General features: G+C 34.3%; 1 protein-coding gene and 59 non-coding genes across 61 annotated transcripts in view; 1 reads left to right on the forward strand and 59 right to left on the reverse strand.

Moving 5' to 3' along the window:
* Positions 1-21,491, forward strand: part of LOC107444341 (uncharacterized) — a 246,621-nt gene that overhangs the window by 123,786 nt on the left and 101,344 nt on the right. The gene's annotated exons all lie outside the window — the stretch shown is intronic.
* On the reverse strand, positions 44-127 carry TRNAL-UAA (transfer RNA leucine (anticodon UAA)). The gene has a single exon. It is a non-coding gene; the product is annotated as a tRNA-Leu (tRNA).
* TRNAL-UAA (transfer RNA leucine (anticodon UAA)) lies at positions 275-358 on the reverse strand. Its single transcript has one exon. It is a non-coding gene; the product is annotated as a tRNA-Leu (tRNA).
* Positions 737-820, reverse strand: TRNAL-UAA (transfer RNA leucine (anticodon UAA)). Its single transcript has one exon. It is a non-coding gene; the product is annotated as a tRNA-Leu (tRNA).
* Positions 1,430-1,513, reverse strand: TRNAL-UAA (transfer RNA leucine (anticodon UAA)). Its single transcript has one exon. It is a non-coding gene; the product is annotated as a tRNA-Leu (tRNA).
* Positions 2,108-2,191, reverse strand: TRNAL-UAA (transfer RNA leucine (anticodon UAA)). Its single transcript has one exon. It is a non-coding gene; the product is annotated as a tRNA-Leu (tRNA).
* Positions 2,339-2,422, reverse strand: TRNAL-UAA (transfer RNA leucine (anticodon UAA)). Its single transcript has one exon. It is a non-coding gene; the product is annotated as a tRNA-Leu (tRNA).
* TRNAL-UAA (transfer RNA leucine (anticodon UAA)) lies at positions 3,030-3,113 on the reverse strand. The gene has a single exon. It is a non-coding gene; the product is annotated as a tRNA-Leu (tRNA).
* On the reverse strand, positions 3,261-3,344 carry TRNAL-UAA (transfer RNA leucine (anticodon UAA)). Its single transcript has one exon. It is a non-coding gene; the product is annotated as a tRNA-Leu (tRNA).
* TRNAL-UAA (transfer RNA leucine (anticodon UAA)) lies at positions 3,723-3,806 on the reverse strand. Its single transcript has one exon. It is a non-coding gene; the product is annotated as a tRNA-Leu (tRNA).
* TRNAL-UAA (transfer RNA leucine (anticodon UAA)) lies at positions 4,751-4,834 on the reverse strand. The gene has a single exon. It is a non-coding gene; the product is annotated as a tRNA-Leu (tRNA).
* Positions 5,442-5,525, reverse strand: TRNAL-UAA (transfer RNA leucine (anticodon UAA)). Its single transcript has one exon. It is a non-coding gene; the product is annotated as a tRNA-Leu (tRNA).
* TRNAL-UAA (transfer RNA leucine (anticodon UAA)) lies at positions 5,673-5,756 on the reverse strand. Its single transcript has one exon. It is a non-coding gene; the product is annotated as a tRNA-Leu (tRNA).
* TRNAL-UAA (transfer RNA leucine (anticodon UAA)) lies at positions 6,135-6,218 on the reverse strand. Its single transcript has one exon. It is a non-coding gene; the product is annotated as a tRNA-Leu (tRNA).
* Positions 6,498-6,581, reverse strand: TRNAL-UAA (transfer RNA leucine (anticodon UAA)). Its single transcript has one exon. It is a non-coding gene; the product is annotated as a tRNA-Leu (tRNA).
* Positions 6,960-7,043, reverse strand: TRNAL-UAA (transfer RNA leucine (anticodon UAA)). The gene has a single exon. It is a non-coding gene; the product is annotated as a tRNA-Leu (tRNA).
* On the reverse strand, positions 7,191-7,274 carry TRNAL-UAA (transfer RNA leucine (anticodon UAA)). Its single transcript has one exon. It is a non-coding gene; the product is annotated as a tRNA-Leu (tRNA).
* TRNAL-UAA (transfer RNA leucine (anticodon UAA)) lies at positions 7,422-7,505 on the reverse strand. Its single transcript has one exon. It is a non-coding gene; the product is annotated as a tRNA-Leu (tRNA).
* Positions 7,884-7,967, reverse strand: TRNAL-UAA (transfer RNA leucine (anticodon UAA)). The gene has a single exon. It is a non-coding gene; the product is annotated as a tRNA-Leu (tRNA).
* Positions 8,247-8,330, reverse strand: TRNAL-UAA (transfer RNA leucine (anticodon UAA)). Its single transcript has one exon. It is a non-coding gene; the product is annotated as a tRNA-Leu (tRNA).
* TRNAL-UAA (transfer RNA leucine (anticodon UAA)) lies at positions 8,709-8,792 on the reverse strand. The gene has a single exon. It is a non-coding gene; the product is annotated as a tRNA-Leu (tRNA).
* Positions 8,940-9,023, reverse strand: TRNAL-UAA (transfer RNA leucine (anticodon UAA)). Its single transcript has one exon. It is a non-coding gene; the product is annotated as a tRNA-Leu (tRNA).
* On the reverse strand, positions 9,631-9,714 carry TRNAL-UAA (transfer RNA leucine (anticodon UAA)). Its single transcript has one exon. It is a non-coding gene; the product is annotated as a tRNA-Leu (tRNA).
* Positions 9,966-10,049, reverse strand: TRNAL-UAA (transfer RNA leucine (anticodon UAA)). The gene has a single exon. It is a non-coding gene; the product is annotated as a tRNA-Leu (tRNA).
* TRNAL-UAA (transfer RNA leucine (anticodon UAA)) lies at positions 10,428-10,511 on the reverse strand. The gene has a single exon. It is a non-coding gene; the product is annotated as a tRNA-Leu (tRNA).
* TRNAL-UAA (transfer RNA leucine (anticodon UAA)) lies at positions 10,763-10,846 on the reverse strand. The gene has a single exon. It is a non-coding gene; the product is annotated as a tRNA-Leu (tRNA).
* TRNAL-UAA (transfer RNA leucine (anticodon UAA)) lies at positions 11,225-11,308 on the reverse strand. The gene has a single exon. It is a non-coding gene; the product is annotated as a tRNA-Leu (tRNA).
* Positions 11,456-11,539, reverse strand: TRNAL-UAA (transfer RNA leucine (anticodon UAA)). Its single transcript has one exon. It is a non-coding gene; the product is annotated as a tRNA-Leu (tRNA).
* On the reverse strand, positions 11,918-12,001 carry TRNAL-UAA (transfer RNA leucine (anticodon UAA)). The gene has a single exon. It is a non-coding gene; the product is annotated as a tRNA-Leu (tRNA).
* Positions 12,149-12,232, reverse strand: TRNAL-UAA (transfer RNA leucine (anticodon UAA)). Its single transcript has one exon. It is a non-coding gene; the product is annotated as a tRNA-Leu (tRNA).
* TRNAL-UAA (transfer RNA leucine (anticodon UAA)) lies at positions 12,380-12,463 on the reverse strand. The gene has a single exon. It is a non-coding gene; the product is annotated as a tRNA-Leu (tRNA).
* Positions 12,842-12,925, reverse strand: TRNAL-UAA (transfer RNA leucine (anticodon UAA)). Its single transcript has one exon. It is a non-coding gene; the product is annotated as a tRNA-Leu (tRNA).
* TRNAL-UAA (transfer RNA leucine (anticodon UAA)) lies at positions 13,073-13,156 on the reverse strand. The gene has a single exon. It is a non-coding gene; the product is annotated as a tRNA-Leu (tRNA).
* Positions 13,304-13,387, reverse strand: TRNAL-UAA (transfer RNA leucine (anticodon UAA)). Its single transcript has one exon. It is a non-coding gene; the product is annotated as a tRNA-Leu (tRNA).
* Positions 13,535-13,618, reverse strand: TRNAL-UAA (transfer RNA leucine (anticodon UAA)). Its single transcript has one exon. It is a non-coding gene; the product is annotated as a tRNA-Leu (tRNA).
* TRNAL-UAA (transfer RNA leucine (anticodon UAA)) lies at positions 13,766-13,849 on the reverse strand. Its single transcript has one exon. It is a non-coding gene; the product is annotated as a tRNA-Leu (tRNA).
* TRNAL-UAA (transfer RNA leucine (anticodon UAA)) lies at positions 13,997-14,080 on the reverse strand. Its single transcript has one exon. It is a non-coding gene; the product is annotated as a tRNA-Leu (tRNA).
* On the reverse strand, positions 14,228-14,311 carry TRNAL-UAA (transfer RNA leucine (anticodon UAA)). Its single transcript has one exon. It is a non-coding gene; the product is annotated as a tRNA-Leu (tRNA).
* On the reverse strand, positions 14,459-14,542 carry TRNAL-UAA (transfer RNA leucine (anticodon UAA)). Its single transcript has one exon. It is a non-coding gene; the product is annotated as a tRNA-Leu (tRNA).
* On the reverse strand, positions 14,794-14,877 carry TRNAL-UAA (transfer RNA leucine (anticodon UAA)). The gene has a single exon. It is a non-coding gene; the product is annotated as a tRNA-Leu (tRNA).
* Positions 15,256-15,339, reverse strand: TRNAL-UAA (transfer RNA leucine (anticodon UAA)). The gene has a single exon. It is a non-coding gene; the product is annotated as a tRNA-Leu (tRNA).
* TRNAL-UAA (transfer RNA leucine (anticodon UAA)) lies at positions 15,591-15,674 on the reverse strand. The gene has a single exon. It is a non-coding gene; the product is annotated as a tRNA-Leu (tRNA).
* TRNAL-UAA (transfer RNA leucine (anticodon UAA)) lies at positions 16,053-16,136 on the reverse strand. Its single transcript has one exon. It is a non-coding gene; the product is annotated as a tRNA-Leu (tRNA).
* On the reverse strand, positions 16,284-16,367 carry TRNAL-UAA (transfer RNA leucine (anticodon UAA)). Its single transcript has one exon. It is a non-coding gene; the product is annotated as a tRNA-Leu (tRNA).
* Positions 16,746-16,829, reverse strand: TRNAL-UAA (transfer RNA leucine (anticodon UAA)). Its single transcript has one exon. It is a non-coding gene; the product is annotated as a tRNA-Leu (tRNA).
* Positions 16,977-17,060, reverse strand: TRNAL-UAA (transfer RNA leucine (anticodon UAA)). The gene has a single exon. It is a non-coding gene; the product is annotated as a tRNA-Leu (tRNA).
* Positions 17,208-17,291, reverse strand: TRNAL-UAA (transfer RNA leucine (anticodon UAA)). Its single transcript has one exon. It is a non-coding gene; the product is annotated as a tRNA-Leu (tRNA).
* Positions 17,439-17,522, reverse strand: TRNAL-UAA (transfer RNA leucine (anticodon UAA)). Its single transcript has one exon. It is a non-coding gene; the product is annotated as a tRNA-Leu (tRNA).
* TRNAL-UAA (transfer RNA leucine (anticodon UAA)) lies at positions 17,670-17,753 on the reverse strand. Its single transcript has one exon. It is a non-coding gene; the product is annotated as a tRNA-Leu (tRNA).
* TRNAL-UAA (transfer RNA leucine (anticodon UAA)) lies at positions 18,132-18,215 on the reverse strand. Its single transcript has one exon. It is a non-coding gene; the product is annotated as a tRNA-Leu (tRNA).
* On the reverse strand, positions 18,363-18,446 carry TRNAL-UAA (transfer RNA leucine (anticodon UAA)). The gene has a single exon. It is a non-coding gene; the product is annotated as a tRNA-Leu (tRNA).
* TRNAL-UAA (transfer RNA leucine (anticodon UAA)) lies at positions 18,594-18,677 on the reverse strand. The gene has a single exon. It is a non-coding gene; the product is annotated as a tRNA-Leu (tRNA).
* Positions 18,825-18,908, reverse strand: TRNAL-UAA (transfer RNA leucine (anticodon UAA)). Its single transcript has one exon. It is a non-coding gene; the product is annotated as a tRNA-Leu (tRNA).
* Positions 19,056-19,139, reverse strand: TRNAL-UAA (transfer RNA leucine (anticodon UAA)). Its single transcript has one exon. It is a non-coding gene; the product is annotated as a tRNA-Leu (tRNA).
* TRNAL-UAA (transfer RNA leucine (anticodon UAA)) lies at positions 19,287-19,370 on the reverse strand. The gene has a single exon. It is a non-coding gene; the product is annotated as a tRNA-Leu (tRNA).
* Positions 19,518-19,601, reverse strand: TRNAL-UAA (transfer RNA leucine (anticodon UAA)). Its single transcript has one exon. It is a non-coding gene; the product is annotated as a tRNA-Leu (tRNA).
* On the reverse strand, positions 20,209-20,292 carry TRNAL-UAA (transfer RNA leucine (anticodon UAA)). Its single transcript has one exon. It is a non-coding gene; the product is annotated as a tRNA-Leu (tRNA).
* Positions 20,544-20,627, reverse strand: TRNAL-UAA (transfer RNA leucine (anticodon UAA)). The gene has a single exon. It is a non-coding gene; the product is annotated as a tRNA-Leu (tRNA).
* Positions 21,006-21,089, reverse strand: TRNAL-UAA (transfer RNA leucine (anticodon UAA)). The gene has a single exon. It is a non-coding gene; the product is annotated as a tRNA-Leu (tRNA).
* TRNAL-UAA (transfer RNA leucine (anticodon UAA)) lies at positions 21,237-21,320 on the reverse strand. Its single transcript has one exon. It is a non-coding gene; the product is annotated as a tRNA-Leu (tRNA).

The following is a 21,491-nucleotide window of genomic DNA, read 5'->3' on the forward strand; positions in this document are numbered from 1 at the left end:
TTCTTTTAATCTTACATCATGTTAACTAGTAAAAGCAATACCTTGTCAGAAGTGGGGTTCGAACCCACGCTCTCTTTCGAGAACCAGAGCTTAAATCTGGCGCCTTAGACCACTCGGCCATTCTGACTTACTTTTATTCTCTAAATTATAGTTAAATATCAATAGCTTCAGAGATGTGCTTTCTTTAAAAGAAGTCGTTTGATATTACTTATTATTCTTACATAAGTGTTTTTCTTTTAATCTTGCATCATGTTAACTAGTAAAAGCAATACCTTGTCAGAAGTGGGGTTCGAACCCACGCTCTCTTTCGAGAACCAGAGCTTAAATCTGGCGCCTTAGACCACTCGGCCATTCTGACTTACTTTCATTCTTTAAATTATAGTTAAATATCAATAGCTTCGGAGATGTGTTTTCTTTAAAAGAAGTCGTTTGATATTACTTATTATTCTTACATAAGTGTTTTTCTTTTAATCTTACATCATGTTCACTAGTAAAAGCAATGCCTTGTCAGAAGTGGGGTTCGAACCCACGCTCTCTTTCGAGAACCAGAGCTTAAATCTGGCGCCTTAGACCACTCGGAAATTCTGACTTACTTTTATTCTTTAAATTATAGGTAAATATCAATAGCTTCAGAGATGAGTTTTCCTTAAAAGAAGTCGTTTGATATTACTTATTATTCTTACATAAGTGTTTTTCTTTTAATCTTACATCATGTTAACTAGTAAAAGCAATACCTTGTCAGAAGTGGGGTTCGAACCCACGCTCTCTTTCGAGAACCAGAGCTTAAATCTGGCGCCTTAGACCACTCGGCCATTCTGACTTACTTTTATTCTTTAAATTATAGTTAAATATCAATAGCTTCGGAGATGTGTTTTCTTTAAAAGAATTCATTTGATATTACTTATTATTCTTACATAAGTCTTTTTCTTTTAATCTTACATTATGTTAACTAGTAAAAGCAATACCTTGTCAGAAGTGGGGTTCGAACCCACGCTCTCTTTCGAGAACCAGAGCTTAAATCTGCCGCCTTAGACCACTCGGCCATTCTGACTTACTTTTATTCTTTAAATTATAGTTAAATATCAATAGCTTCAGAGATGTGTTTTCTTTAAAAGAAGTCGTTTGATATTACTTATTATTCTTACATAAGTCTTTTTCTTTTAATCTTACATCATGTTAACTAGTAAAAGCAATACCTTGTCAGAAGTGGGGTTCGAACCCACGCTCTCTTTCGAGAACCAGAGCTTAAATCTGGCGCCTTAGACCACTCTGTCATTCTGACTTACTTTTATTCCTTAAATTATAGTTAAATATCAATAGCTTCGGAGATGTGTTTTCTTTAAAAGAAGTCGTTTGAAATTACTTATTATTCTTACATAAGTGTTTTTCTTTTAATCTTACATCATGTTAACTAGTAAAAGCAATACCTTGTCAGAAGTGGGGTTCGAACCCACGCTCTCTTTCGAGAACCAGAGCTTAAATCTGGCGCCTTATACCACTCGGCCATTCTGACTCACTTTCATTCTTTAAATTATAGTTAAATATCAATAGCTTCGGAGATGTGTTTTCTTTAAAAGAAGTCGTTTGATATTACTTATTATTCTTACATAAGTGTTTTTCTTTTAATCTTACATCATGTTAACTAGTAAAAGCAATACCTTGTCAGAAGTGGGGTTTGAACCCACGCTCTCGTTCGAGAACCAGAGCTTAAATCTGGCGCCTTGCACCACTCGGCCATAAAAATTACTTTTAATCTTTAAATTATAGTTAAATATCAATAGCTTCGGAGATGTGTTTTCTTTAAAAGAAGTCATTTGATATTACTTATTATTCTTACATAAGTCTTTTTCTTTTAATCTTACATTGTGTTAACTAGTAAAAGCAATACCTTGTCAGAAGTGGGGTTCGAACCCACGCTCTCTTTCGAGAACCAGAGCTTAAATCTGGCGGCCATTCTGACTTACTTTTATTCTTTAAATTATAGTTAAATATCAATAGCTTCAGAGATGTGTTTTCTTTAAAAGAAGTCGTTTGATATTACTTATTATTCTTACATAAGTGTTTTTCTTTTAATCTTACATCATGTTAACTAGTAAAAGCAATACCTTGTCAGAAGTGGGGTTCGAACCCACGCTCTCTTTCGAGAACCAGAGCTTAAATCTGGCGCCTTAGACCACTCGGCCATTCTGACTCTCTTTCATTCTTTAAATTATAGTTAAATATCAATAGCTTCGGAGATGTGTTTTCTTTAAAAGAAGTCGTTTGATATTACTTATTATTCTTACATAAGTGTGTTTCTTTTAATCTTACATCATGTTAACTAGTAAAAGCAATACCTTGTCAGAAGTGGGGTTCGAACCCACGCTCTCTTTCGAGAACCAGAGCTTAAATCTGGCGCCTTAGACCACTCGGCCATTCTGACTTACTTTCATTCTTTAAATTATAGTTAAATATCAATAGCTTCGGAGATGTGTTTTCTTTAAAAGAAGCCGTTTGATATTACTTATTATTCTTTCATAAGTGTTTTTCTTTTAATCTTACGTCATGTTAACTAGTAAAAGCAATACCTTGTCAGAAGTGGGGTTTGAACCCACGCTCTCCTTCGAGAACCAGAGCTTAAATCTGGCGCTAGACCACTCGGCCATTCTGACTTGCTTTCATTCTTTAAATTATAGTTAAATATCAATAGCTTCAGAGATGTGTTTTCTTTAAAAGAAGTCGTTTGATATTACTTATTATTCTTACATAAGTATTTTTCTTTTAATCTTACATCATGTTAACTAGTAAAAGCAATACCTTGTCAGAAGTGGGGTTCGAACCCACGCTCTCTTTCGAGAACCAGAGCTTAAATCTGGCGCCTTAGACCACTCTGTCATTCTGACTTACTTTTATTCCTTAAATTATAGTTAAATATCAATAGCTTCGGAGATGTGTTTTCTTTAAAAGAAGTCGTTTGAAATTACTTATTATTCTTACATAAGTGTTTTTCTTTTAATCTTACATCATGTTAACTAGTAAAAGCAATACCTTGTCAGAAGTGGGGTTCGAACCCACGCTCTCTTTCGAGAACCAGAGCTTAAATCTGGCGCCTTAGACCACTCGGCCATTCTGACTCTCTTTCATTCTTTAAATTATAGTTAAATATCAATAGCTTCGGAGATGTGTTTTCTTTAAAAGAAGTCGTTTGATATTACTTATTATTCTTACATAAGTGTTTTTCTTTTAATCTTACATCATGTTAACTAGTAAAAGCAATACCTTGTCAGAAGTGGGGTTCGAACCCACGCTCTCTTTCGAGAACCAGAGCTTAAATCTGGCGCCTTAGACCACTCGGCCATTCTGACTTACTTTTATTCGTTAAATTATAGTTAAATATCAATAGCTTCAGAGATGTGTTTTCTTTAAAAGAAGTCGTTTGATATTACTTATTATTCTTACATAAGTGTTTTTCTTTTAATCTTACATCATGTTAACAAGTAAAAGCAATACCTTGTTAGAAGTGGGGTTCGAACCCACGCTGTCTTTCGATAACCAGAGCTTAAATCTGGCGCCTTAGACCACTCGGCCATTCTGACTTACTTTTATTCTTTAAATTATAGTTAAATATCAATAGCTTCGGAGATGTGTTTTCTTTAAAAGAAGTCGTTTGATATTACTTATTATTCTTACATAAGTGTTTTTGTTTTAATCTAACATCATGTTAACTAGTAAAAGCAAAACCTTGTCAGAAGTGGGGTTCGAACCCACGCTCTCTTTTGAGAACCAGAGCTTAAATCTGGCGCCTTAGACCACTCGGCCATTCTGACTTACTTTTAATCTTTAAATTATAGTTAAATATCAATAGCTTCGGAGATGTGTTTTCTTTAAAAGAAGTCGTTTGATATTACTTATTATTCTTACATAAGTGTGTTTCTTTTAATCTTACATCATGTTAACTAGTAAAAGCAATACCTTGTCAGAAGTGGGGTTCGAAGAAGTCGTTTGATATTACTTATTATTCTTACATAAGTGTTTTTGTTTTAATCTAACATCATGTTAACTAGTAAAAGCAAAACCTTGTCTGAAGTGGGGTTCGAACCCACGCTCTCTTTCGAGAACCAGAGCTTAAATCTGGCGCCTTAGACCACTCGGCCATTCTGACTTACTTTTATTCTCTAAATTATAGTTAAATATCAATAGCTTCAGAGATGTGCTTTCTTTAAAAGAAGTCGTTTGATATTACTTATTATTCTTACATAAGTGTTTTTCTTTTAATCTTGCATCATGTTAACTAGTAAAAGCAATACCTTGTCAGAAGTGGGGTTTGAACCCACGCTCTCTTTCGAGAACCAGAGCTTAAATCTGGCGCCTTAGACCACTCGGCCTTTCTGACTTACTTTTATTCTTTAAATTATAGTTAAATACCAATAGCTTCGGAGATGTGCTTTCTTTAAAAGAAGTCGTTTGATATTACTTATTATTCTTACATAAGTGTTTTTCTTTTAATCTTGCATCATGTTAACTAGTAAAAGCAATACCTTGTCAGAAGTGGGGTTCGAACCCACGCTCTCTTTCGAGAACCAGAGCTTAAATCTGGCGCCTTAGACCACTCGGCCATTCTGAGTTACTTTTATTCTTTAAATTATAGTTAAATATCAATAGCTTCGGAGATGTGTTTTCTTTAAAAGAAGTCGTTTGATATTACTTATTATTCTTACATAAGTGTGTTTCTTTTAATCTTACATCATGTTAACTAGTAAAAGCAATACCTTGTCAGAAGTGGGGTTCGAACCCACGCTCTCTTTCGAGAACCAGAGCTTAAATCTGGCGCCTTAGACCACTCGGCCATTCTGACTTACTTTCATTCTTTAAATTATAGTTAAATATCAATAGCTTCGGAGATGTGTTTTCTTTAAAAGAAGCCGTTTGATATTACTTATTATTCTTTCATAAGTGTTTTTCTTTTAATCTTACGTCATGTTAACTAGTAAAAGCAATACCTTGTCAGAAGTGGGGTTCGAACCCATGCTCTCTTTCGAGAACCAGAGCTTAAATCTGGCGCTAGACCACTCGGCCATTCTGACTTACTTTCATTCTTTAAATTATAGTTAAATATCAATAGCTTCAGAGATGTGTTTTCTTTAAAAGAAGTCGTTTGATATTACTTATTATTCTTACATAAGTATTTTTCTTTTAATCTTACATCATGTTAACTAGTAAAAGCAATACCTTGTCAGAAGTGGGGTTCGAACCCACGCTCTCTTTCGAGAACCAGAGCTTAAATCTGGCGCCTTAGACCACTCTGTCAGTCTGACTTACTTTTATTCCTTAAATTATAGTTAAATATCAATAGCTTCGGAGATGTGTTTTCTTTAAAAGAAGTCGTTTGAAATTACTTATTATTCTTACATAAGTGTTTTTCTTTTAATCTTACATCATGTTAACTAGTAAAAGCAATACCTTGTCAGAAGTGGGGTTCGAACCCACGCTCTCTTTCGAGAACCAGAGCTTAAATCTGGCGCCTTAGACCACTCGGCCATTCTGACTCTCTTTCATTCTTTAAATTATAGTTAAATATCAATAGCTTCGGAGATGTGTTTTCTTTAAAAGAAGTCGTTTGATATTACTTATTATTCTTACATAAGTGTTTTTCTTTTAATCTTACATCATGTTAACTAGTAAAAGCAATACCTTGTCAGAAGTGGGGTTCGAACCCACGCTCTCTTTCGAGAACCAGAGCTTAAATCTGGCGCCTTAGACCACTCGGCCATTCTGACTTACTTTTATTCTTTAAATTATAGTTAAATATCAATAGCTTCAGAGATGTGTTTTCTTTAAAAGAAGTCGTTTGATATTACTTATTATTCTTACATAAGTGTTTTTCTTTTAATCTTACATCATGTTAACAAGTAAAAGCAATACCTTGTTAGAAGTGGGGTTCGAACCCACGCTGTCTTTCGAGAACCAGAGCTTAAATCTGGCGCCTTAGACCACTCGGCCATTCTGACTTACTTTTATTCTTTAAATTATAGTTAAATATCAATAGCTTCGGAGATGTGTTTTCTTTAAAAGAAGTCGTTTGATATTACTTATTATTCTTACATAAGTGTTTTTGTTTTAATCTAACATCATGTTAACTAGTAAAAGCAAAACCTTGTCAGAAGTGGGGTTCGAACCCACGCTCTCTTTCGAGAACCAGAGCTTAAATCTGGCGCCTTAGACCACTCGGCCATTCTGACTTACTTTTAATCTTTAAATTATAGTTAAATATCAATAGCTTCGGAGATGTGTTTTCTTTAAAAGAAGTCGTTTGATGTGTTTTCTTTAAAAGAAGTCGTTTGATATTACTTATTATTCTTACATAAGTGTGTTTCTTTTAATCTTACATCATGTTAACTAGTAAAAGCAATACCTTGTCAGAAGTGGGGTTCGAAGAAGTCGTTTGATATTACTTATTATTCTTACATAAGTGTTTTTGTTTTAATCTAACATCATGTTAACTAGTAAAAGCAAAACCTTGTCAGAAGTGGGGTTCGAACCCACGCTCTCTTTCGAGAACCAGAGCTTAAATCTGGCGCCTTAGACCACTCGGCCATTCTGACTTACTTTTATTCTCTAAATTATAGTTAAATATCAATAGCTTCAGAGATGTGCTTTCTTTAAAAGAAGTCGTTTGATATTACTTATTATTCTTACATAAGTGTTTTTCTTTTAATCTTGCATCATGTTAACTAGTAAAAGCAATACCTTGTCAGAAGTGGGGTTCGAACCCACGCTCTCTTTCGAGAACCAGAGTTTAAATCTGGCGCCTTAGACCACTCGGCCTTTCTGACTTACTTTTATTCTTTAAATTATAGTTAAATATCAATAGCTTCGGAGATGTGTTTTCTTTAAAAGAAGTCGTTTGATATTACTTATTATTCATACATAAGTGTTTTTCTTTAAATCTTACATCATGTTAACTAGTAAAAGCAATACCTTGTCAGAAGTGGGGTTCGAACCCACGCTCTCTTTCGAGAACCAGAGCTTAAATCTGGCGCCTTAGACCACTCGGCCATTCTGACTTACTTTTATTCTTTAAATTATAGTTAAATATCAATAGCTGCGGAGATGTGTTTTCTTTAAAAGAAGTCGTTTGATATTACTTATTATTCTTACATAAGTGTGTTTCTTTTAATCTTACATCATGTTAACTAGTAAAAGCAATACCTTGTCAGAAGTGGGGTTCGAACCCACGCTCTCTTTCGAGAACCAGAGCTTAAATCTGGCGCCTTAGACCACTCGGCCATTCTGACTTACTTTCATTCTTTAAATTATAGTTAAATATCAATAGCTTCGGAGATGTGTTTTCTTTAAAAGAAGTCGTTTGATATTACTTATTATTCTTACATAAGTGTTTTTCTTTTAATCTTACATCATGTTAACTAGTAAAAGCAATACCTTGTCAGAAGTGGGGTTCGAACCCACGCTCTCTTTCGAGAACCAGAGCTTAAATCTGGCGCCTTAGACCACTCGGCCATTCTGACTTACTTTTATTCTTTAAATTATAGTTAAATATCAATAGCTTCAGAGATGTGTTTTCTTTAAAAGAAGTCGTTTGATATTACTTATTATTCTTACATAAGTGTTTTTCTTTTAATCTTACATCATGTTAACAAGTAAAAGCAATACCTTGTTAGAAGTGGGGTTCGAACCCACGCTGTCTTTCGAGAACCAGAGCTTAAATCTGGCGCCTTAGACCACTCGGCCATTCTGACTTACTTTTATTCTTTAAATTATAGTTAAATATCAATAGCTTCGGAGATGTGTTTTCTTTAAAAGAAGTCGTTTGATATTACTTATTATTCTTACATAAGTGTTTTTGTTTTAATCTAACATCATGTTAACTAGTAAAAGCAAAACCTTGTCAGAAGTGGGGTTCGAACCCACGCTCTCTTTCGAGAACCAGAGCTTAAATCTGGCGCCTTAGACCACTCGGCCATTCTGACTTACTTTTAATCTTTAAATTATAGTTAAATATCAATAGCTTCGGAGATGTGTTTTCTTTAAAAGAAGTCGTTTGATGTGTTTTCTTTAAAAGAAGTCGTTTGATATTACTTATTATTCTTACATAAGTGTGTTTCTTTTAATCTTACATCATGTTAACTAGTAAAAGCAATACCTTGTCAGAAGTGGGGTTCGAAGAAGTCGTTTGATATTACTTATTATTCTTACATAAGTGTTTTTGTTTTAATCTAACATCATGTTAACTAGTAAAAGCAAAACCTTGTCAGAAGTGGGGTTCGAACCCACGCTCTCTTTCGAGAACCAGAGCTTAAATCTGGCGCCTTAGACCACTCGGCCATTCTGACTTACTTTTATTCTCTAAATTATAGTTAAATATCAATAGCTTCAGAGATGTGCTTTCTTTAAAAGAAGTCGTTTGATATTACTTATTATTCTTACATAAGTGTTTTTCTTTTAATCTTGCATCATGTTAACTAGTAAAAGCAATACCTTGTCAGAAGTGGGGTTCGAACCCACGCTCTCTTTCGAGAACCAGAGTTTAAATCTGGCGCCTTAGACCACTCGGCCTTTCTGACTTACTTTTATTCTTTAAATTATAGTTAAATATCAATAGCTTCGGAGATGTGTTTTCTTTAAAAGAAGTCGTTTGATATTACTTATTATTCATACATAAGTGTTTTTCTTTAAATCTTACATCATGTTAACTAGTAAAAGCAATACCTTGTCAGAAGTGGGGTTCGAACCCACGCTCTCTTTCGAGAACCAGAGCTTAAATCTGGCGCCTTAGACCACTCGGCCATTCTGACTTACTTTTATTCTTTAAATTATAGTTAAATATCAATAGCTGCGGAGATGTGTTTTCTTTAAAAGAAGTCGTTTGATATTACTTATTATTCTTACATAAGTGTGTTTCTTTTAATCTTACATCATGTTAACTAGTAAAAGCAATACCTTGTCAGAAGTGGGGTTCGAACCCACGCTCTCTTTCGAGAACCAGAGCTTAAATCTGGCGCCTTAGACCACTCGGCCATTCTGACTTACTTTCATTCTTTAAATTATAGTTAAATATCAATAGCTTCGGAGATGTGTTTTCTTTAAAAGAAGCCGTTTGATATTACTTATTATTCTTTCATAAGTGTTTTTCTTTTAATCTTACGTCATGTTAACTAGTAAAAGCAATACCTTGTCAGAAGTGGGGTTCGAACCCACGCTCTCTTTCGAGAACCAGAGCTTAAATCTGGCGCTAGACCACTCGGCCATTCTGACTTACTTTCATTCTTTAAATTATAGTTAAATATCAATAGCTTCAGAGATGTGTTTTCTTTAAAAGAAGTCGTTTGATATTACTTATTATTCTTACATAAGTCTTTTTCTTTTAATCTTACATCATGTTAACTAGTAAAAGCAATACCTTGTCAGAAGTGGGGTTCGAACCCACGCTCTCTTTCGAGAACCAGAGCTTAAATCTGGCGCCTTAGACCACTCTGTCATTCTGACTTACTTTTATTCCTTAAATTATAGTTAAATATCAATAGCTTCGGAGATGTGTTTTCTTTAAAAGAAGTCGTTTGATATTACTTATTATTCTTACATAAGTGTTTTTGTTTTAATCTAACATCATGTTAACTAGTAAAAGCAAAACCTTGTCAGAAGTGGGGTTCGAACCCACGCTCTCTTTCGAGAACCAGAGCTTAAATCTGGCGCCTTAGACCACTCGGCCATTCTGACTTACTTTTAATCTTTAAATTATAGTTAAATATCAATAGCTTCGGAGATGTGTTTTCTTTAAAAGAAGTCGTTTGATATTACTTATTATTCTTACATAAGTGTGTTTCTTTTAATCTTACATCATGTTAACTAGTAAAAGCAATACCTTGTCAGAAGTGGGGTTCGAAGAAGTCGTTTGATATTACTTATTATTCTTACATAAGTGTTTTTGTTTTAATCTAACGTCATGTTAACTAGTAAAAGCAAAACCTTGTCAGAAGTGGGGTTCGAACCCACGCTCTCTTTCGAGAACCAGAGCTTAAATCTGGCGCCTTAGACCACTCGGCCATTCTGACTTACTTTTATTCTCTAAATTATAGTTAAATATCAATAGCTTCAGAGATGTGCTTTCTTTAAAAGAAGTCGTTTGATATTACTTATTATTCTTACATAAGTGTTTTTCTTTTAATCTTGCATCATGTTAACTAGTAAAAGCAATACCTTGTCAGAAGTGGAGTTCGAACCCACGCTCTCTTTCGAGAACCAGAGCTTAAATCTGGCGCCTTAGACCACTCGGCCATTCTGACTTACTTTTATTCTTTAAATTATAGTTAAATATCAATAGCTTCGGAGATGTGTTTTCTTTAAAAGAAGTCGTTTGATATTACTTATTATTCTTACATAAGTGTTTTTGTTTTAATCTAACATCATGTTAACTAGTAAAAGCAAAACCTTGTCAGAAGTGGGGTTCGAACCCACGCTCTCTTTCGAGAACCAGAGCTTAAATCTGGCGCCTTAGACCACTCGGCCATTCTGACTTACTTTTAATCTTTAAATTATAGTTAAATATCAATAGCTTCGGAGATGTGTTTTCTTTAAAAGAAGTCGTTTGATATTACTTATTATTCTTACATAAGTGTGTTTCTTTTAATCTTACATCATGTTAACTAGTAAAAGCAATACCTTGTCAGAAGTGGGGTTCGAAGAAGTCGTTTGATATTACTTATTATTCTTACATAAGTGTTTTTGTTTTAATCTAACGTCATGTTAACTAGTAAAAGCAAAACCTTGTCAGAAGTGGGGTTCGAACCCACGCTCTCTTTCGAGAACCAGAGCTTAAATCTGGCGCCTTAGACCACTCGGCCATTCTGACTTACTTTTATTCTCTAAATTATAGTTAAATATCAATAGCTTCAGAGATGTGCTTTCTTTAAAAGAAGTCGTTTGATATTACTTATTATTCTTACATAAGTGTTTTTCTTTTAATCTTGCATCATGTTAACTAGTAAAAGCAATACCTTGTCAGAAGTGGAGTTCGAACCCACGCTCTCTTTCGAGAACCAGAGCTTAAATCTGGCGCCTTAGACCACTCGGCCTTTCTGACTTACTTTTATTCTTTAAATTATAGTTAAATATCAATAGCTTCGGAGATGTGTTTTCTTTAAAAGAAGTCGTTTGATATTACTTATTATTCATACATAAGTGTTTTTCTTTAAATCTTACATCATGTTAACTAGTAAAAGCAATACCTTGTCAGAAGTGGGGTTCGAACCCACGCTCTCTTTCGAGAACCAGAGCTTAAATCTGGCGCCTTAGACCACTCGGCCATTCTGACTTACTTTTATTCTTTAAATTATAGTTAAATATCAATAGCTTCGGAGATGTGTTTTCTTTAAAAGAAGTCGTTTGATATTACTTATTATTCTTACATAAGTGTGTTTCTTTTAATCTTACATCATGTTAACTAGTAAAAGCAATACCTTGTCAGAAGTGGGGTTCGAACCCACGCTCTCTTTCGAGAACCAGAGCTTAAATCTGGCGCCTTAGACCACTCGGCCATTCTGACTTACTTTCATTCTTTAAATTATAGTTAAATATCAATAGCTTCGGAGATGTGTTTTCTTTAAAAGAAGCCGTTTGATATTACTTATTATTCTTTCATAAGTGTTTTTCTTTTAATCTTACGTCATGTTAACTAGTAAAAGCAATACCTTGTCAGAAGTGGGGTTCGAACCCACGCTCTCTTTCGAGAACCAGAGCTTAAATCTGGCGCCTTAGACCACTCTGTCATTCTGACTTACTTTTATTCCTTAAATTATAGTTAAATATCAATAGCTTCGGAGATGTGTTTTCTTTAAAAGAAGTCGTTTGAAATTACTTATTATTCTTACATAAGTGTTTTTCTTTTAATCTTACATCATGTTAACTAGTAAAAGCAATGCCTTGTCAGAAGTGGGGTTCGAACCCACGCTCTCTTTCGAGAACCAGAGCTTAAATCTGGCGCCTTAGACCACTCGGCCATTCTGACTTACTTTTATTCTTTAAATTATAGTTAAATATCAATAGCTTCAGAGATGAGTTTTCCTTAAAAGAAGTCGTTTGATATTACTTATTATTCTTACATAAGTGTTTTTCTTTTAATCTTACATCATGTTAACTAGTAAAAGCAATACCTTGTCAGAAGTGGGGTTCGAACCCACGCTCTCTTTCGAGGACCAGAGCTTAAATCTGGCGCCTTAGACCACTCGGCCATTCTGACTTACTTTTATTCTTTAAATTATAGTTAAATATCAATAGCTTCGGAGATGTGTTTTCTTTAAAAGAATTCATTTGATACTACTTATTATTCTTACATAAGTCTTTTTCTTTTAATCTTACATTATGTTAACTAGTAAAAGCAATACCTTGTCAGAAGTGGGGTTCGAACCCACGCTCTCTTTCGAGAACCAGAGCTTAAATCTGGCGCCTTAGACCACTCGGCCATTCTGACTTACTTTTATTCTTTAAATTATAGTTAAATATCAATAGCTTCAGAGATGAGTTTTCTTTAAAAGAAGTCGTTTGATATTACTTATTATTCTTACATAAGTGTTTTTCTTTTAATCTTACATCATGTTCACTAGTAAAAGCAATGCCTTGTCATAAGTGGGGTTCGAACCCACGCTCTCTTTCGAGAACCAGAGCTTAAATCTGGCGCCTTAGACCACTCGGCCATTGAGACTTACTTTTATTCTTTAAATTATAGTTAAATATCAATAGCTTCAGAGATGAGTTTTCTTTAAAAGAAGTCGTTTGATATTACTTATTATTCTTACATAAGTGTTTTTCTTTTAATCTTACATCATGTTCACTAGTAAAAGCAATGCCTTGTCAGAAGTGGGGTTCGAACCCACGCTCTCTTTCGAGAACCAGAGCTTAAATCTGGCGCCTTAGACCACTCGGCCATTCTGACTTACTTTTATTCTTTAAATTATAGTTAAATATCAATAGCTTCAGAGATGAGTTTTCCTTAAAAGAAGTCGTTTGATATTACTTATTATTCTTACATAAGTGTTTTTCTTTTAATCTTACATCATGTTCACTAGTAAAAGCAATACCTTGTCAGAAGTGGGGTTCGAACCCACGCTCTCTTTCGAGAACCAGAGCTTAAATCTGGCGCCTTAGACCACTCGGCCATTCTGACTTACTTTTATTCTCTAAATTATAGTTAAATATCAATAGCTTCAGAGATGTGCTTTCTTTAAAAGAAGTCGTTTGATATTACTTATTATTCTTACATAAGTGTTTTTCTTTTAATCTTGCATCATGTTAACTAGTAAAAGCAATACCTTGTCAGAAGTGGGGTTCGAACCCACGCTCTCTTTCGAGAACCAGAGCTTAAATCTGGCGCCTTAGACCACTCGGCCATTCTGACTTACTTTTATTCTGTAAATTATAGTTAAATATCAATAGCTTCGGAGATGTGTTTTCTTTAAAAGAATTCATTTGATACTACTTATTATTCTTACATAAGTCTTTTTCTTTTAATCTTACATTATGTTAACTAGTAAAAGCAATACCTTGTCAGAAGTGGGGTTCGAACCCACGCTCTCTTTCGAGAACCAGAGCTTAAATCTGGCGCCTTAGACCACTCGGCCATTCTGACTTACTTTTATTCTCTAAATTATAGTTAAATATCAATAGCTTCAGAGATGTGCTTTCTTTAAAAGAAGTCGTTTGATATTACTTATTATTCTTACATAAGTGTTTTTCTTTTAATCTTGCATCATGTTAACTAGTAAAAGCAATACCTTGTCAGAAGTGGGGTTCGAACCCACGCTCTCTTTCGAGAACCAGAGCTTAAATCTGGCGCCTTAGACCACTCGGCCATTCTGACTTACTTTCATTCTTTAAATTATAGTTAAATATCAATAGCTTCGGAGATGTGTTTTCTTTAAAAGAAGTCGTTTGATATTACTTATTATTCTTACATAAGTGTTTTTCTTTTAATCTTACATCATGTTCACTAGTAAAAGCAATGCCTTGTCAGAAGTGGGGTTCGAACCCACGCTCTCTTTCGAGAACCAGAGCTTAAATCTGGCGCCTTAGACCACTCGGCCATTCTGACTTACTTTTATTCTTTAAATTATAGTTAAATATCAATAGCTTCAGAGATGAGTTTTCCTTAAAAGAAGTCGTTTGATATTACTTATTATTCTTACATAAGTGTTTTTCTTTTAATCTTACATCATGTTAACTAGTAAAAGCAATACCTTGTCAGAAGTGGGGTTCGAACCCACGCTCTCTTTCGAGAACCAGAGCTTAAATCTGGCGCCTTAGACCACTCGGCCATTCTGACTTACTTTCATTCTTTAAATTATAGTTAAATATCAATAGCTTCGGAGATGTGTTTTCTTTAAAAGAAGTCGTTTGATATTACTTATTATTCTTACATAAGTGTTTTTGTTTTAATCTAACATCATGTTAACTAGTAAAAGCAAAACCTTGTCAGAAGTGGGGTTCGAACCCACGCTCTCTTTCGAGAACCAGAGCTTAAATCTGGCGCCTTAGACCACTCGGCCATTCTGACTTACTTTTAATCTTTAAATTATAGTTAAATATCAATAGCTTCGGAGATGTGTTTTCTTTAAAAGAAGTCGTTTGATATTACTTATTATTCTTACATAAGTGTGTTTCTTTTAATCTTACATCATGTTAACTAGTAAAAGCAATACCTTGTCAGAAGTGGGGTTCGAAGAAGTCGTTTGATATTACTTATTATTCTTACATAAGTGTTTTTGTTTTAATCTAACGTCATGTTAACTAGTAAAAGCAAAACCTTGTCAGAAGTGGGGTTCGAACCCACGCTCTCTTTCGAGAACCAGAGCTTAAATCTGGCGCCTTAGACCACTCGGCCATTCTGACTTACTTTTATTCTCTAAATTATAGTTAAATATCAATAGCTTCAGAGATGTGCTTTCTTTAAAAGAAGTCGTTTGATATTACTTATTATTCTTACATAAGTGTTTTTCTTTTAATCTTGCATCATGTTAACTAGTAAAAGCAATACCTTGTCAGAAGTGGAGTTCGAACCCACGCTCTCTTTCGAGAACCAGAGCTTAAATCTGGCGCCTTAGACCACTCGGCCATTCTGACTTACTTTTATTCTTTAAATTATAGTTAAATATCAATAGCTTCGGAGATGTGTTTTCTTTAAAAGAAGTCGTTTGATATTACTTATTATTCTTACATAAGTGTTTTTGTTTTAATCTAACATCATGTTAACTAGTAAAAGCAAAACCTTGTCAGAAGTGGGGTTCGAACCCACGCTCTCTTTCGAGAACCAGAGCTTAAATCTGGCGCCTTAGACCACTCGGCCATTCTGACTTACTTTTAATCTTTAAATTATAGTTAAATATCAATAGCTTCGGAGATGTGTTTTCTTTAAAAGAAGTCGTTTGATATTACTTATTATTCTTACATAAGTGTGTTTCTTTTAATCTTACATCATGTTAACTAGTAAAAGCAATACCTTGTCAGAAGTGGGGTTCGAAGAAGTCGTTTGATATTACTTATTATTCTTACATAAGTGTTTTTGTTTTAATCTAACGTCATGTTAACTAGTAAAAGCAAAACCTTGTCAGAAGTGGGGTTCGAACCCACGCTCTCTTTCGAGAACCAGAGCTTAAATCTGGCGCCTTAGACCACTCGGCCATTCTGACTTACTTTTATTCTCTAAATTATAGTTAAATATCAATAGCTTCAGAGATGTGCTTTCTTTAAAAGAAGTCGTTTGATATTACTTATTATTCTTACATAAGTGTTTTTCTTTTAATCTTGCATCATGTTAACTAGTAAAAGCAATACCTTGTCAGAAGTGGAGTTCGAACCCACGCTCTCTTTCGAGAACCAGAGCTTAAATCTGGCGCCTTAGACCACTCGGCCTTTCTGACTTACTTTTATTCTTTAAATTATAGTTAAATATCAATAGCTTCGGAGATGTGTTTTCTTTAAAAGAAGTCGTTTGATATTACTTATTATTCATACATAAGTGTTTTTCTTTAAATCTTACATCATGTTAACTAGTAAAAGCAATACCTTGTCAGAAGTGGGGTTCGAACCCACGCTCTCTTTCGAGAACCAGAGCTTAAATCTGGCGCCTTAGACCACTCGGCCATTCTGACTTACTTTTATTCTTTAAATTATAGTTAAATATCAATAGCTTCGGAGATGTGTTTTCTTTAAAAGAAGTCGTTTGATATTACTTATTATTCTTACATAAGTGTGTTTCTTTTAATCTTACATCATGTTAACTAGTAAAAGCAATACCTTGTCAGAAGTGGGGTTCGAACCCACGCTCTCTTTCGAGAACCAGAGCTTAAATCTGGCGCCTTAGACCACTCGGCCATTCTGACTTACTTTCATTCTTTAAATTATAGTTAAATATCAATAGCTTCGGAGATGTGTTTTCTTTAAAAGAAGCCGTTTGATATTACTTATTATTCTTTCATAAGTGTTTTTCTTTTAATCTTACGTCATGTTAACTAGTAAAAGCAATACCTTGTCAGAAGTGGGGTTCGAACCCACGCTCTCTTTCGAGAACCAGAGCTTAAATCTGGCGCCTTAGACCACTCTGTCATTCTGACTTACTTTTATTCCTTAAATTATAGTTAAATATCAATAGCTTCGGAGATGTGTTTTCTTTAAAAGAAGTCGTTTGAAATTACTTATTATTCTTACATAAGTGTTTTTCTTTTAATCTTACATCATGTTAACTAGTAAAAGCAATACCTTGTCAGAAGTGGGGTTCGAACCCACGCTCTCTTTCGAGAACCAGAGCTTAAATCTGGCGCCTTAGACCACTCGGCCATTCTGACTTACTTTTATTCTCTAAATTATAGTTAAATATCAATAGCTTCAGAGATGTGCTTTCTTTAAAAGAAGTCGTTTGATATTACTTATTATTCTTACATAAGTGTTTTTCTTTTAATCTTGCATCATGTTAACTAGTAAAAGCAATACCTTGTCAGAAGTGGGGTTCGAACCCACGCTCTCTTTCGAGAACCAGAGCTTAAATCTGGCGCCTTAGACCACTCGGCCATTCTGACTTACTTTCATTCTTTAAATTATAGTTAAATATCAATAGCTTCGGAGATGTGTTTTCTTTAAAAGAAGTCGTTTGATATTACTTATTATTCTTACATAAGTGTTTTTCTTTTAATCTTACATCATGTTCACTAGTAAAATCAATGCCTTGTCAGAAGTGGGGTTCGAACCCACGCTCTCTTTCGAGAACCAGAGCTTAAATCTGGCGCCTTAGACCACTCGGCCATTCTGACTTACTTTTATTCTTTAAATTATAGTTAAATATCAATAGCTTCAGAGATGAGTTTTCCTTAAAAGAAGTCGTTTGATATTACTTATTATTCTTACATGAGTGTTTTTCTTTTAATCTTACATCATGTTAACTAGTAAAAGCAATACCTTGTCAGAAGTGGGGTTCGAACCCACGCTCTCTTTCGAGGACCAGAGCTTAAATCTGGCGCCTTAGACCACTCGGCCATTCTGACTTACTTTTATTCTTTAAATTATAGTTAAATATCAATAGCTTCGGAGATGTGTTTTCTTTAAAAGAATTCATTTGATACTACTTATTATTCTTACATAAGTCTTTTTCTTTTAATCTTACATTATGTTAACTAGTAAAAGCAATACCTTGTCAGAAGTGGGGTTCGAACCCACGCTCTCTTTCGAGAACCAGAGCTTAAATCTGGCGCCTTAGACCACTCGGCCATTCTGACTTACTTTTATTCTTTAAATTATAGTTAAATATCAATAGCTTCAGAGATGAGTTTTCTTTAAAAGAAGTCGTTTGATATTACTTATTATTCTTACATAAGTGTTTTTCTTTTAATCTTACATCATGTTCACTAGTAAAAGCAATGCCTTGTCATAAGTGGGGTTCGAACCCACGCTCTCTTTCGAGAACCAGAGCTTAAATCTGGCGCCTTAGACCACTCGGCCATTGAGACTTACTTTTATTCTTTAAATTATAGTTAAATATCAATAGCTTCAGAGATGAGTTTTCTTTAAAAGAAGTCGTTTGATATTACTTATTATTCTTACATAAGTGTTTTTCTTTTAATCTTACATCATGTTCACTAGTAAAAGCAATGCCTTGTCAGAAGTGGGGTTCGAACCCACGCTCTCTTTCGAGAACCAGAGCTTAAATCTGGCGCCTTAGACCACTCGGCCATTCTGACTTACTTTTATTCTTTAAATTATAGTTAAATATCAATAGCTTCAGAGATGAGTTTTCCTTAAAAGAAGTCGTTTGATATTACTTATTATTCTTACATAAGTGTTTTTCTTTTAATCTTACATCATGTTCACTAGTAAAAGCAATACCTTGTCAGAAGTGGGGTTCGAACCCACGCTCTCTTTCGAGAACCAGAGCTTAAATCTGGCGCCTTAGACCACTCGGCCATTCTGACTTACTTTTATTCTCTAAATTATAGTTAAATATCAATAGCTTCAGAGATGTGCTTTCTTTAAAAGAAGTCGTTTGATATTACTTATTATTCTTACATAAGTGTTTTTCTTTTAATCTTGCATCATGTTAACTAGTAAAAGCAATACCTTGTCAGAAGTGGGGTTCGAACCCACGCTCTCTTTCGAGAACCAGAGCTTAAATCTGGCGCCTTAGACCACTCGGCCATTCTGACTTACTTTTATTCTGTAAATTATAGTTAAATATCAATAGCTTCGGAGATGTGTTTTCTTTAAAAGAATTCATTTGATACTACTTATTATTCTTACATAAGTCTTTTTCTTTTAATCTTACATTATGTTAACTAGTAAAAGCAATACCTTGTCAGAAGTGGGGTTCGAACCCACGCTCTCTTTCGAGAACCAGAGCTTAAATCTGGCGCCTTAGACCACTCGGCCATTCTGACTTACTTTTATTCTCTAAATTATAGTTAAATATCAATAGCTTCAGAGATGTGCTTTCTTTAAAAGAAGTCGTTTGATATTACTTATTATTCTTACATAAGTGTTTTTCTTTTAATCTTGCATCATGTTAACTAGTAAAAGCAATACCTTGTCAGAAGTGGGGTTCGAACCCACGCTCTCTTTCGAGAACCAGAGCTTAAATCTGGCGCCTTAGACCACTCGGCCATTCTGACTTACTTTCATTCTTTAAATTATAGTTAAATATCAATAGCTTCGGAGATGTGTTTTCTTTAAAAGAAGTCGTTTGATATTACTTATTATTCTTACATAAGTGTTTTTCTTTTAATCTTACATCATGTTCACTAGTAAAAGCAATGCCTTGTCAGAAGTGGGGTTCGAACCCACGCTCTCTTTCGAGAACCAGAGCTTAAATCTGGCGCCTTAGACCACTCGGCCATTCTGACTTACTTTTATTCTTTAAATTATAGTTAAATATCAATAGCTTCAGAGATGAGTTTTCCTTAAAAGAAGTCGTTTGATATTACTTATTATTCTTACATAAGTGTTTTTCTTTTAATCTTACATCATGTTAACTAGTAAAAGCAATACCTTGTCAGAAGTGGGGTTCGAACCCACGCTCTCTTTCGAGAACCAGAGCTTAAATCTGGCGCCTTAGACCACTCGGCCATTCTGACTTACTTTCATTCTTTAAATTATAGTTAAATATCAATAGCTTCGGAGATGTGTTTTCTTTAAAAGAAGCCGTTTGATATTTCTTATTATTCTTTCATAAGTGTTTTTCTTTTAATCTTACGTCATGTTAACTAGTAAAAGCAATACCTTGTCAGAAGTGGGGTTCGAACCCACGCTCTCTTTCGAGAACCAGAGCTTAAATCTGGCGCTAGACCACTCGGCCATTCTGACTTACTTTCATTCTTTAAATTATAGTTAAATATCAATAGCTTCAGAGATGTGTTTTCTTTAAAAGAAGTCGTTTGATATTACTTATTATTCTTACATAAGTCTTTTTCTTTTAATCTTACATCATGTTAACTAGTAAAAGCAATACCTTGTCAGAAGTGGGGTTCGAACCCACGCTCTCTTTCGAGAACCAGAGCTTAAATCTGGCGCCTTAGACCACTCTGTCATTCTGACTTACTTTTATTCCTTAAATTATAGTTAAATATCAATAGCTTCGGAGATGTGTTTTCTTTAAAAGAAGTCGTTTGATATTACTTATTATTCTTACATAAGTGTTTTTGTTTTAATCTAACATCATGTTAACTAGTAAAAGCAAAACCTTGTCAGAAGTGGGGTTCGAACCCACGCTCTCTTTCGAGAACCAGAGCTTAAATCTGGCGCCTTAGACCACTCGGCCATTCTGACTTACTTTTAATGTTTAAATTATAGTTAAATATCAATAGCTTCGGAGATGTGTTTTCTTTAAAAGAAGTCGTTTGATATTACTTATTATTCTTACATAAGTGTGTTTCTTTTAATCTTACATCATGTTAACTAGTAAAAGCAATACCTTGTCAGAAGTGGGGTTCGAAGAAGTCGTTTGATATTACTTATTATTCTTACATAAGTGTTTTTGTTTTAATCTAACGTCATGTTAACTAGTAAAAGCAAAACCTTGTCAGAAGTGGGGTTCGAACCCACGCTCTCTTTCGAGAACCAGAGCTTAAATCTGGCGCCTTAGACCACTCGGCCATTCTGACTTACTTTTATTCTCTAAATTATAGTTAAATATCAATAGCTTCAGAGATGTGCTTTCTTTAAAAGAAGTCGTTTGATATTACTTATTATTCTTACATAAGTGTTTTTCTTTTAATCTTGCATCATGTTAACTAGTAAAAGCAATACCTTGTCAGAAGTGGAGTTCGAACCCACGCTCTCTTTCGAGAACCAGAGCTTAAATCTGGCGCCTTAGACCACTCGGCCATTCTGACTTACTTTTATTCTTTAAATTATAGTTAAATATCAATAGCTTCGGAGATGTGTTTTCTTTAAAAGAAGTCGTTTGATATTACTTATTATTCTTACATAAGTGTTTTTGTTTTAATCTAACATCATGTTAACTAGTAAAAGCAAAACCTTGTCAGAAGTGGGGTTCGAACCCACGCTCTCTTTCGAGAACCAGAGCTTAAATCTGGCGCCTTAGACCACTCGGCCATTCTGACTTACTTTTAATCTTTAAATTATAGTTAAATATCAATAGCTTCGGAGATGTGTTTTCTTTAAAAGAATTCATTTGATACTACTTATTATTCTTACATAAGTCTTTTTCTTTTAATCTTACATTATGTTAACTAGTAAAAGCAATACCTTGTCAGAAGTGGGGTTCGAACCCACGCTCTCTTTCGAGAACCAGAGCTTAAATCTGGCGCCTTAGACCACTCGGCCATTCTGACTTACTTTTATTCTTTAAATTATAGTTAAATATCAATAGCTTCAGAGATGAGTTTTCTTTAAAAGAAGTCGTTTGATATTACTTATTATTCTTACATAAGTGTTTTTCTTTTAATCTTACATCATGTTCACTAGTAAAAGCAATGCCTTGTCATAAGTGGGGTTCGAACCCA

The sequence above is a fragment of the Parasteatoda tepidariorum genome, chromosome 4 (genome assembly GCF_982258835.1).
Source record: "Parasteatoda tepidariorum strain Cologne lab strain chromosome 4, Ptep-v5.0, whole genome shotgun sequence".
In the NCBI taxonomy this organism is placed as follows: Eukaryota; Metazoa; Arthropoda; class Arachnida; order Araneae; family Theridiidae; genus Parasteatoda; species Parasteatoda tepidariorum.